General features: G+C 42.4%; 2 long non-coding RNA genes across 3 annotated transcripts; one reads left to right on the plus strand and one right to left on the minus strand.

The window, feature by feature from the left end:
* Window positions 1-245: 245 nt before the first annotated feature.
* LOC109614788 lies at window positions 246-6,143 on the minus strand. Of its 2 annotated transcripts, XR_003777624.2 has the most exons (7): window positions 5,524-6,143; window positions 5,340-5,411; window positions 4,753-4,820; window positions 4,611-4,664; window positions 4,212-4,366; window positions 526-685; window positions 246-380 (listed from the first exon to the last, which is right to left on the minus strand). It is a non-coding gene; the product is annotated as an uncharacterized LOC109614788 (long non-coding RNA). The 2 variants fall into 2 exon arrangements; XR_003777623.2 differs by having other exon boundaries at window positions 4,212-4,664.
* Window positions 6,144-9,993: 3,850 nt separating this feature from the next.
* Window positions 9,994-12,333, plus strand: LOC117593519. The gene is made up of 3 exons (XR_004574940.1): window positions 9,994-11,088; window positions 11,349-11,516; window positions 11,643-12,333. It is a non-coding gene; the product is annotated as an uncharacterized LOC117593519 (long non-coding RNA).
* Window positions 12,334-12,597: the final 264 nt, after the last annotated feature.

The following is a 12,597-nucleotide window of genomic DNA, read 5'->3' on the forward strand; positions in this document are numbered from 1 at the left end:
ATGTAAAGAAGTCGATGTTCCGCTTCCACAGATGTTTGAACGATGCTTCCCGATTCTCCACTGCCATTTCATAGCTCTACTGCTGACATTTAAGTGATCTACTACTGACATTTAATAGCTTTACTGCCAACATTTAAATGATCTACTGCTGACAAAGTGAAGAGACAAGATAAAGACTAAGGTATGAACTTTATTTACAAAAAATCTAATTTTACAAAAACATAAAACAAACGTAGCCTAAATAAAAACACTCAACAATTGTGCTAATTAATCTTCCTCTTCTTCTGCAGGTCTCTCCTTTCACTGCTGTCCCCTGAGTCTGTCTTGGCGCAGCCTGAGCAAGTTTTGAACTGCCCTTTCAATCCCTGCCACATTAGTTCCTGGCAAACGTGTTTTTTTTAAGAACAGAACTTAGAAGGCAATATGAAGTGATTGCATTAAGTATGGGCAGCATGCACATTTCCAATGATGAGTTAGTTTTGTCCACCAATGTTTAATTTCTATAAAAATAAGTGTTCAACTTACACATAATAACGTCTTTCACTGGCATTGACCGGATGCCAGTCTTCTGCCCCCTCCTGCACCAGTTCAATTGGGTTGCCAAGTCTGTTGTGAAGACCTTCCTGCACAAACGCCATACTGTTTGCTTCACATTCTGTCCCCTGGTAGAGGACCGCTTTGAGGTCTGAAAAGCAAACAAAGCATTAAAACTGCACATGTACTGTTTGGGGTAGCCATACAACTCCAACATTTTAGTTGAATCAAGTGTTTGAAGTAGGTGAGAAGTCTTTAAAACAATACTTTTAAATGTTCTACATAATAATATGTCTTGATATTATAATCATAATTAATATTATGCGAGCGCCTGGTATGCGAGCGCCTGGTGGCCGGGCCTTCCCCCATGGGGCCCGGCCGGGCTCAGCCCGAACGGGTGACGTGGGGCCGCCCTCCCGTGGGCTCACCACCCACAGGAGGGACCATAAGGGGCCGGTGCGAAGAGGATCGGGCGGCAGTCGAAGGCAGGGGCCTAGACAACCCGATCTCTGGACACGGAAACTAGCTCTAGGGACGTGGAATGTCACCTCGCTGGCGGGGAAGGAGCCTGAGCTAGTGCGTGAGGTTGAGAGGTTCCGATTAGAGGTAGTCGGGATCACCTCTACGCACGGCTTGGGCTCTGGAACCACACTCCTTGAGAGAGGATGGACTCTTCACCACTCTGGAGTTGCCCATGGTGAGAGGCGGCGGGCTGGTGTGGGTTTGCTTATAGCTCCCCAGCTCTGCCGCCATGTGTTGGAGTTTACCCCGGTGAACGAGAGGGTCGTTTCCCTGCGCCTACGGGTCGGGGATAGGTCTCTCACTGTTGTTTGTGCCTACGGGCCGAACGGCAGTGCAGAGTACCCGACCTTCTTGGAGTCTCTGGGAGGGGTGCTGGAAAGTGCTCCGACTGGGGACTCTATTGTTCTACTGGGGGACTTCAACGCCCACGTGGGCAGCGACAGTGACACCTGGAGGGGCGTGATTGGGAGGAACGGCCCCCCTGATCTGAACCCGAGTGGTGTTCAGTTATTGGACTTCTGTGCTAGTCACAGTTTGTCCATAACGAACACCATGTTCAAGCATAAGGGTGTCCATCAGTGCACGTGGCACCAGGACACCCTAGGCCGCAGGTCGATGATCGACTTTGTTGTCGTCTCATCTGACCTGCGGCCGTATGTCTTGGACACTCGGGTGAAGAGAGGGGCGGAGCTGTCAACTGATCACCACCTGGTGGTGAGTTGGATCCGATGGCGGGGGAGAAAGCTGGACAGACTCGGCAGGCCCAAGCGTACTGTAAGGGTCTGCTGGGAACGTCTGGCCGAGTCTCCTGTCAGAGAGATCTTTAACTCCCACCTCCGGCAGAGCTTCGACTGGATCCCGAGGGAGGTTGGAGATATTGAGTCCGAGTGGACCATGTTCTCCACCGCCATTGTCGAAGCGGCCGCTCGGAGCTGTGGCCGTAAGGTCTCCGGTGCCTGTCGAGGCGGCAATCCCCGAACCCGGTGGTGGACACCGGAAGTAAGGGATGCCGTCAAGCTGAAGAAGGAGTCCTATCAGGCCTGGTTGGCTTGTGGGACTCCTGACGCAGCTGACGGGTACCGACAGGCCAAGCGGGCTGCAGCCCGGGTGGTTGTGGAGGCAAAAACTCGGGCCTGGGAGGAGTTCGGTGAGGCCATGGAGAAGGACTATAGGCTGGCCTCGAAGAGATTCTGGCAAACCATCCGGCGCCTCAGGAGAGGGAAACAGTGCCCTACCAACGCTGTTTACAGTAGAGGTGGGCAGCTGTTGACCTCAACTGAGGATGTCGTCGGGCGGTGGAAGGAATACTTCGAGGATCTCCTCAATCCCGCTGTCACTTCTTCCATTGAGGAAGCAGAGGATGAGGGCTCAGAGGTGGACTCGTCCATCACCCGGGCTGAAGTCACTGAGGTGGTCAAGAAACTCCTCGGTGGCAAGGCACCGGGGGTGGATGAGATCCGCCCTGAGTACCTCAAGTCTCTGGATGTTGTGGGGCTGTCTTGGTTGACACGCCTGTGCAACATCGCGTGGCGGTCGGGGACAGTGCCTCTGGGATGGCAGACCGGGGTGGTGGTCCCTCTTTTTAAGAAGGGGGACCGGAGGGTGTGTTCCAACTATAGGGGGATCACACTTCTCAGCCTCCCCGGGAAAGTCTATGCCAGGGTACTGGAGAGGAGAATACGGCCGATAGTAGAACCTCGGATTCAGGAGGAACAGTGTGGTTTTCGTCCGGGCCGTGGAACACTGGACCAGCTTTATACCCTCTACGGGGTGTTGGAGGGTTCATGGGAGTTTGCCCAACCAATCCACATGTGTTTTGTGGATTTGGAGAAGGCATTCGACTGTGTCCCTCGCGGCATCTTGTGGAGGGTGCTTGGGGAATATGGGGTCCTGGGTCCTTTGCTAAGGGCTGTCAGGTCCCTGTACAACCGAAGCAGGAGCTTGGTCCGCATTGCCGGCAGTAAGTCAGACTTGTTCCCAGTGCATGTTGGACTCCGGCAGGGCTGCCCTTTGTCACCGGTTCTGTTCGTAATTTTTATGGACAGAATTTCTAGGCGCAGCCAGGGGCCGGAGGGTGTCAGGTTTGGGGACCACACAATTTCGTCTCTGCTTTTTGCAGATGATGTTGTCGTGTTGGCCCCTTCTAACCAGGACCTTCAGCATGCGCTGGGACGGTTTGCAGCCGAGTGTGAAGCGGTGGGGATGAAAATCAGTACCTCCAAATCCGAGGCCATGGTCCTCAGTCGGAAAAGGGTGGCTTGCCCGCTTCAGGTTGGTGGAGAGTGCCTGCCTCAAGTGGAGGAGTTTAAGTATCTAGGGGTCTTGTTCACGAGTGAGGGAAGGATGGAACGGGAGATTGACAGACGGATCGGTGCAGCTTCTGCAGTAATGCAGTCGATGTATCGGTCTGTCGTGGTGAAGAAAGAGCTGAGCCGCAAGGCGAAGCTCTCGATTTACCAGTCAATCTACGTTCCTACTCTCACCTATGGTCATGAGCTTTGGGTCATGACCGAAAGGACAAGATCCCGGATACAGGCGGCCGAAATGAGCTTTCTCCGCAGGGTGGCCGGGCGATCCCTTAGAGATAGGGTGAGAAGCTCGGTCACCCGGGAGGAGCTCAGAGTAGAGCCGCTGCTCCTCCACATCGAGAGGGGTCAGCTGAGGTGGCTTGGGCATCTTTTTCGGATGCCTCCGGAACGCCTTCCTGGGAAGGTGTTCCGGTCCCGTCCCACCGGGAGGAGACCCCGGGGAAGACCTAGGACACGCTGGAGGGACTATGTCTCCCGGCTGGCCTGGGAACGCCTCGGTGTCCCCCCGGAAGAGCTAGAGGAAGTGTCTGGGGAGAGGGAAGTCTGGGCATCCCTGCTTAGACTGCTGCCCCCGCGACCCGGCCCCGGATAAGCGGAAGAAGATGGTATGGTATTATAATCATAGTGACAACTACGTTTCATGCAGATAATAAACAATGATGATTCAGACAAATCAAAGTCTTAAAACAGGTAACTCTGACCCTAACATAACTTAAGGGTTAAGTGCTAAATGGCTAAAAACCATAGAAATAAAACCATAACATAAACAGTTAGTTTTAGAGGACATACCAAGCACTTCTTAAATGTGCCATCTCTGGCAAGTCTTTCATTAAAGACCTCAAGTACCTCCAAGCTAGTAATGGGGAGTACTTGTTCCTCCTCCTCCCCCTGGGGTTGGATGTCTGGAGCTCTCCCACTGAACTGCATCAGTGAGCTTAAATGCTCCACCTTTTGGTGAAGTTGTTCCATCTTCACCAGGAGTAGCCTCATTAGGCTTTCCACTGCCATTGGACACATGAGAACACATCATTATTAAATGAAATATCAACACATTTCAATGTTAAACAAACCATTTGCCCACTATCCATATATATTAAGATACACATTAGTTGACATTTGTAGTGGCTGTTGGTATAGTTTTGCCACATAGGGGAAGCCAAAGTGTGCCGTTCTTCATGCTCGTTTAGGAGCGTTAACAGAGATGCAGTTGGTGCAGGCATCATAATGCCTCAGTTAAACAAGTACCTGCACAGTTTGGTGGGATACTTTGCTCACAGGTCTGAAAACAAAGTCTTGGGGCTAGAAAAGAAAAGGACAGGACTGAGTAACATTGAAAATATAACAGGACTACAGGATTGTTGTTTTGTGTTATACTCATTTAACCTACTTCTGAGAGTGTTACTTTTTTCCATTTGACTTGAAGTTGTAGGTTGGACCCCCACTCCTGGCCTCCAACTTGATGTTGGGACACAAATAGAAGATATGAAATTAGTGGTCAAGCTGTGTCACGGTCCAGGTGCCATGCTCTGGTTTCCAAGCGGCCCTGGATAGTGACATGTCTATATGTATGTTCATTGTGTGCACCTGTGTTCATGGTTAATCACCATGTCTATTTAAGTTAATTCCTTTAAGTCATTCCTTGTCTGTCATTGTTGGAAGTATACCCCTGTTGCATGTTAGTCATTTTATATTCGACTAGTGTATTTGTGTTGTATATTACGAGTCATTACGTGCCTTATATTTTGGGAGAAATAAATCCCTTTGTTCATGGCACCAACTCTCTCCAAACTCTTGACACACTGTATCTGGCTAGACGCTTTATGAATGTTCAAATGGAAATATCTAGTGGTATACTGTTTCAGACTACTTAATCTACAAATATACAAACCATAGTAATTAGGTTCTGACTAATCAGCAGTTATCCCTATCCCTAAATGTGTTCGTATGTACAGATTTAGGATTGTTTCTACTCACTCTCAATGAATGAGCCCCCTGGCCTTTTCCCAAATGCCGGTGATCTGGTCTCCATTTCATCCATTCAACTCACTGTTGTGATTGGATAAAGAAGAAAAATAATGCAAGTGTGTTTTTAAGTGATCAAACATCTGAAAGGCAGAGTACGTAGAACATTAATAAACCATCTGTAAGAGACACCTACGTCCTGGAAAGGCCGATGCTGGTCTGGCCTGTGAACCAGGTCCACTCAGTTGGCTGGAACTTGGACCTGGATGGCTACTGACTTAAAGAACAAACATCAAAATGAGTATAATGTTACTTCATATCTTACCTTTCTGCCCTTTCTGTTTCAAGTTGCTTACCACAACTGATGCCATTTTGGTGGTTTGTCTTCAGGCTCACAAGAAATTGCAATTGAGGAGGGGCTTTAAGAGCAGCCTTCTTAACTTTTTTTTTAGGGGAGAGTTATGGTTGAAAAATGTTGGAAGATATCTACCTCCTCCGAGGCTAATGAGGAGGATGACCTGAGTCTTTTGGGACTATGTATGGAAGAGTTAATTTAATCAACACATGTTTTACCAGATTATTTTAATCAAGATATATTTTACTAGAGTAATTGCCTATTTGGATATATTTCACTCAGATATGACTACTTGATACTTTCCTAGGTCATCCTAAAGTAATAAAAGAACAAGCTAATAATTTCACTTGATATGTTGTCGGACTGTTTGACATTCTTGCTCCTAGTCAGAGTTGAGGTCTGATGTCACACATGACTTATCCCACCGATCCACAATCTTGTGAAAATAATCTGTAACAGATGACAAGGACCATGCACAGTTAATGAAGGTAATACAAATACAATGTATATGGAGTATTACAAATACATACACCTGAAAAATAAATACAGCTGTACGCAGAATATTACCTGTTTCAAAGATTACTGGGTATTGCTTAGAGAACGATGCAGCACAATCCATAAAGTCTTCATCACAAGTCATGTTACTGAGAACATCAAAGTCTACTTCACATGCTTCATTGAAATAATAAATCTTTGAATTAATAGACATTAATTGCTCATCAACCCTTGCCTTCGCTCTCCGTCTAAGCGTCCAGTAGGAAGGTAGATTTGCCATAGTTTACTATGTGGGGAAAAAAGACATTGTAGACATGCAAAAAAGTTTGGTCAAGCCATAAGGCTATATGGCACATAGCAGCGCAAAAGCAGTCTCCAGTGAAAACTACAGACAGCAATCTAGGAATAAAAACCAAAAAAGCATGCAATTAATTCAACAATTTGTGGCTGCCTTATACAAAATAAAACTGTCCCAATAGTGAAAACACATGCTGACATTTTTCCTCTCTCATTCAATGATTGTCATAGGAACTTCAAACCTATATTATTCTAAAAACAGCTGACCTTATTGATGTATTAATAATCAATCAATCAATGGAAACAACTCTAATTTGGCATTGCTTCAATATCTTTTTCAGTGATTGTCATAGGAAGTTCAAATCTGGTGTATATTATTCGAAAAATTGCTTGCCTACTTGCTCAAGCTTTGTTTTGGTGGGAAAGTCATTATGGATTTAATAATAAATCAATCAATAGAAAAAAATTTAATTATGTATTTCTTCAATATCATTTTCAAGGATTGTCATAGAAACTGCAAACCTGGTGTATATTATTCTAGAACTAGCTGGCCTACGCTTTCAAGTTTGCTTTGGTTAAAAAAGTCATTATGGATTTATTAATAATGCATACATCAATAGAAACACCTTTAATTCTGTATTTCTTCAATATCTTTTTCATTGATTGTCAATGGAACTTCAGGCGTGGTGTACATTTACTGAAATAGCTGGCCTACTAGTTCAGGTGTTGCTTTGGTGAAAAAGTCATTATGGATTTATTAATAATCAATAAATCAATAGAAACATCTCTAATTCGGTATTTCTTCAATATCTTTTTTCATTGGTCATAGGAATTTCAAACCTGGTGTATAATATTCTAAAAATAGCTGGCCAACTTGTTCAAGCTTTGTTTTGGTGTATAAAACTCTTGATTTATTAATAATCAGTCAATCAATGGAAACACCTCTAAATTGGCATTTTTCAATATCTATTTTCAATGATTGTCATAGGAACTTCTAACCTGATGAAAATTATTCTGAAAATAGATGGTCTACTTGTTCAAGCTTTGTTTTGGTAAAACAATTCATTATGGATTTATTAATAATCAATACATCAAAAGAAACATGTTTATTTTGGTATTTCTTCAATGTATTTTTCAATCAATCAATGGAAACACCTCTTAAGGCATTTCTTCAATATCTTTTTCAATGATTGTCATAAGAACTTCAAACTTGGTGTATATTATTTGAATTATCTGGCCTACCTTTTCAAGCTTTCTCTTGGTGAAGAAAGTCATTATGGATTTATTAATAATCAATAAATCAATAGAATTTTTTATTTCGGTATTTCTTCAATATCGTTTACATTGATTGTCAAAGGAACTTCAAACCTGTTGTATATTATTCTAAATATAGCTGGCGGACTTGTTCAAACTTTGTTTTGGTGGAAGAAGTCATTATGGATTTATTAATAATCAATAAATCAATAGAAACATGTTAATTTCGTAATTTCTTCAATATCGTTTTCATTTATTGTCATTGCAACTTCAGATGTGGTGTAAATTATTACTGAAATACCTGGCCTCATTTCACCTCATAGGTGAAAAAGTCATTATTGATTTATTAATAATCAATAAGTCAATAGAAACATCTCTAATTAGGTATTTCTTCAAAATCTTTTTCAATGTTGGTCATAGGAATTTCAAACCTTGTGTATACCATTCTAAACATAGCTGGCCTACTTGAATTATTGAATTTATTGAATATAGATAATCAATATATTTTTTCAGTGATTGTCTTAGGAACTTCAAATTTAAACTATATTCTACAAATAGGTGGCCTACTTGTTCCAGCTTTGCCTTGGTGATTAAGGTAATTATGGATTCATTAATAATCAATCAATGGAAACATTTTATTATTTATTTCTTCAATATCTCAGTCAATGATTTGTCATAGGAACTTCAATCCTGATGTATAATATTCTAAAAACAGTTGACCTACATGTTTCGGTGAAATACCCTTTATTGATGTATTAATTATCGACCAATCAATGGAAATACATTTCATTGTGTAATTCGTCAATATTCGTCTTTCATTGACTGTCATAGGAACTGATTATTAATTTGTCCATAATTACACCAAGACAAAGCATGAACATGTAGGCCAGCTATTTTAAAAACATTATTCATCAAGTTTGAAGTTCCTATGGCAATCATTAAAAGATATTGAAGAAACACAGAATTAAACGTGTTTCCATTGATTATTAATTAATCCATGTTTTTTCACCAATTAAAGCTTGAAAAAGTAGGCCAACTTTCCTTTCAATAATATACCCCAGGTTTGAAGTTCCTATGACAATCAATGAAAAAGATACTGAAGAAATACAGACAAACATGTTTATATTTATTGATTATTAATAAATCCATTTAGACTTTTTTTTAACAAAACAAAGCTTGAACAAGTAGGCCATCTATTTCGAGAATAATATACATAAGGTTTGAAGTTCCTATGTCAATCAATGAAAAAGATATTCAAGAAATACAGAATTAAACTTGTTTCCATTGATTAATTAATTATTAATAAATCAATAAAGAGTTTTTCCACATAAAACAAAGACTGAACAAATAGCATAGCTATTTCTAGAATAATATACACCAGGTTTGAAGTTCCTTTGAATATTGAAAAAGATAATGGAAACACTGAATTAGTGCTGTTTCCATTGATTTATTGAGTATTAACCCTTTGGCGCGTACGATCACACCAGTGTGATCAATCTAGAGTGGTCCCTGGAGCGTACGATCACACTGGTGTGATTAGAACGTCATGTTTAGAACGCACCATTAGCATACCTAGCTACAAGTAACGTAACAATGGCTGGTAAAACCGCGCTATTATTTACTCACATTTAGCTCAAACAGTGTTTATAACTATATTTCCTGATTGTAATTGTTTCAAGACCATACTATGATATTAACCAGGTAGAAAGCATTCAAATCGGGACAAGAAGTGTTAGTTACGTACCAACAGACAGCCAACACTAATGCACAAAAACGAATTATATTAGCGACTACTACCGATCAAAACCATTGCAAAAACTTTCTAGAAGTTACGTTCCCCGTTGTATGCATTTTATATAGTTTATTCATTTTCACTGCATTGAATAACTGGTCACGATTTGTTAGCTAGCAGGCAGCTGACGTTTGCTAGCGGTTAGCTGACGTTTTCTAGCTAGCTACAGTAAAAAATCAACCAACTTTTGTAGCTCTTAGAATTCGAGTCAACGAGAGAAGCTTGCAATGCAATGCATGTAGTGTTCCTTACCTAGCAAGGTGACTGTTCAAAGGCTGGCGTGAGTTCAAATGCTGCAGAGTACCGAAGTCACGTGCAAAAAAACTCACGCTGGGGGGTCGGTAAGGAATATTTGAAACTCACGCGTGAAAAGGTTAATAAATCCATAATGCTTTTTTCACCAAAACAAAACTTGAACATGTAGCAAAGCTATGTTTAGAATAATATACACCAGGTTTGAAGTTATGACAATCATTGAAAAAGATACTGAAGAAATGCTTTAAGGTGTTTCCATTGATTGATTGATTGTTAATAAATCAATGACACGTTTTTCCACCCACGTTTTTGGCTCACCGGCCGTGGCCGAGAGTACTGTTGTATGCGTTTCCCCCTCTACAGTGCATTCTCCCTGGAATGTCTCGGGTGCGATCGGAGGGGTTGTCTCTCATACTGATCGCCCCTTTTCGCCCGGGTGCCCTGTGGTTGGCAGTGGCGGCACAGATGGCGGTGGGGACGCCGTGGCCGATCCCTTCCCGCCACTGGGCGTTGTCACAGGCGAACGGCTTGATCAGGGCATTCCCTGTGCTGGGTCAGCCGGGGACTGACTGAGGAGGTGGTCGTGACCATTCGAGCTATACTAGCCGTTGGGGTATCTTTGCCCGCTGATGTGAGGACACGGGCAGTGTCCTGTCGTTCCTGCAGAGTCTATTTGAGCAGCAAAGGTTCCCTGGCATGCTCAAGGTGTACGCAGGTGCGATCTCAGCGTGTCATGAGGGGGTCAATGGAGTGTCTGCTAGACCTCATCCCTTCATTCGGCGCCAACATTAATAAAGGATGTTTTGTCGTCATTGGGGGGAAAAGTTTTTTGCAGTGGTTGTGGCGAGAGACTCGAAGAAAGTCTTGAACCAACGTCTTTGGCTCAATCCACCGATGGACCAACTTCAGGTAAGTTAACGTAACCTTATTTGTAGCTTATGGTGAGTTTCCCATGTCTGTCGGTCTGCAAGCTAAGGAACAAAATAATGTTCAAAATGATGTACTCTGTTGCACTGTATTAGTTACTGCGCTGTATAAGTTTATAGCCAATGTCGTGCCAAGAAAGTTACCCCTGTATATAGTTTGTCTGCGGCCGCGTGAGCGTGCATGCATCCAGTGAAGGTGGTGTGGCACTAACTAGTGTCTGCCAAAAAGTGATTTCAGTCAAATAAAAATGTACTTTTGCAAAACAGCTCCATGTTCCAGACTGCTGGATGCTTCCTACATGTGAAGAGTTCTGAGGACAGGCAAACTCTTGTGGAGGAATACCTCAGATGGTATATTCTACACAGAAACCAGAGTGTTATTCAAAGGTAATAGACTCATTCTCTGCCTCCAATCATCAAACATATTTCAATCTCATGTTTAAGAACCACATACTTTCCAGTCCCATTATTTATCACTTGAATGCTTTGATAGTGGCTACAGATAAGATTGTGTGACATTCACAATTGGTAATGCGGGTTTAGTGAAAGGTTTGAGTTTTCACTCCCAGGAAGACTTATAACTTAGACTCTGGTATAGTTACCATGGTAACTGAAGCCATCTGTTATATGATCATTGTTCCTAATAGATTCAAAGGACTTGCAAGTCTACAGTTTATGACCGCACTCCAGCAGCATCCGACATGGAACCTGACAGCTGCCGACATGGAAAGACTGTTTAGTCCACACCTCAGTCCAGCAGGAAGTAACAGTCGGCAGAAAGAAGGCAAAAATATTTTTTATTGTTGATTGTGAAGGTTTGTTAATGGCTTTTTTATATGGTGTTTGTAAAAAGTGAACCTTTTTAGTTTTCACACTGTTTTAACTTAATTTACTTGTTAGATGATAAAGATACTAAAACAATGTTGACATTTCCCTTTTAGAAAAAGCGACTGCTATGTCCCTAGAGGATGTCCTGCTGTTTGCTACAGGGCTCGCATCACTTCCACCTGCTGGAATAACACCACTACCATGCAGAGTTCTTACCAAATTCGCCATTCCCTATGTCAAATACCTGTGCAAATACGCTATAGCTCCCTTTCCTTGAGACCTACAGTGTCTTTAAGACAAACATGGAGTTTGGCTCACAGAATTCTCCAGGCTTTGGGTGCATTTAATGCTGTGCCAAGTCTGGATTTTGCCCAGTCTTAAACCTGCAGTTTATAAAGCATAAAAGAGTGCATGCTCAGTTCAAAGCATTTTAATGTGTATTATTACTGTTACTTTGTTCAATGAAACATTATTGTTCAATGAAAAATCACAGAACAAATGCTAAGTACAGGTCACATTACAAGTAACAGTAAAATTGTACTCAGCTAAAATGTATGTAGTTTCACATTTGAAACAGTGTATAACATGTTGTGTTGCAAACAATACCTCTTGAATAGAACCATGTTTCTTTGGTTGTTCAGACCTACAATTGACACACAGTTAACCCGATGGTGAATCAGAAAATAAACAAATATAGTTTGGGAGTTACATTTGAGTTTAATGTATGTCTCCACTCTGGTATGACACTGCATATACTGAACTCCACTTGCCAAACATGATACTCAATAAACCGCTAAGCCAAATTTGAGAATGTTTTCCTTTAACATCTGGCCTTTAAGAGTGGGCTGCAGTAGACCATATTTATAGGCCAGCTATTTCTTTCAAGGTGACATATAGTTCTGAGAATGACTCCCAATCATCATGGCTGCTGTAATCCATTTTGCTCAACAGTCTGTTGAAGATAATCCTGGATGTCTGGATCACTGCATGAATGAAGAGTTTGCCTTGACTCTGGAAATGTATCCAATTGCCAATCCACAGTCCCTTGAACCAAACCTGCATAGTGAC

This window comes from Esox lucius, chromosome 20 (assembly GCF_011004845.1).
Source record: "Esox lucius isolate fEsoLuc1 chromosome 20, fEsoLuc1.pri, whole genome shotgun sequence".
NCBI lineage: Eukaryota > Metazoa > Chordata > Actinopteri > Esociformes > Esocidae > Esox > Esox lucius.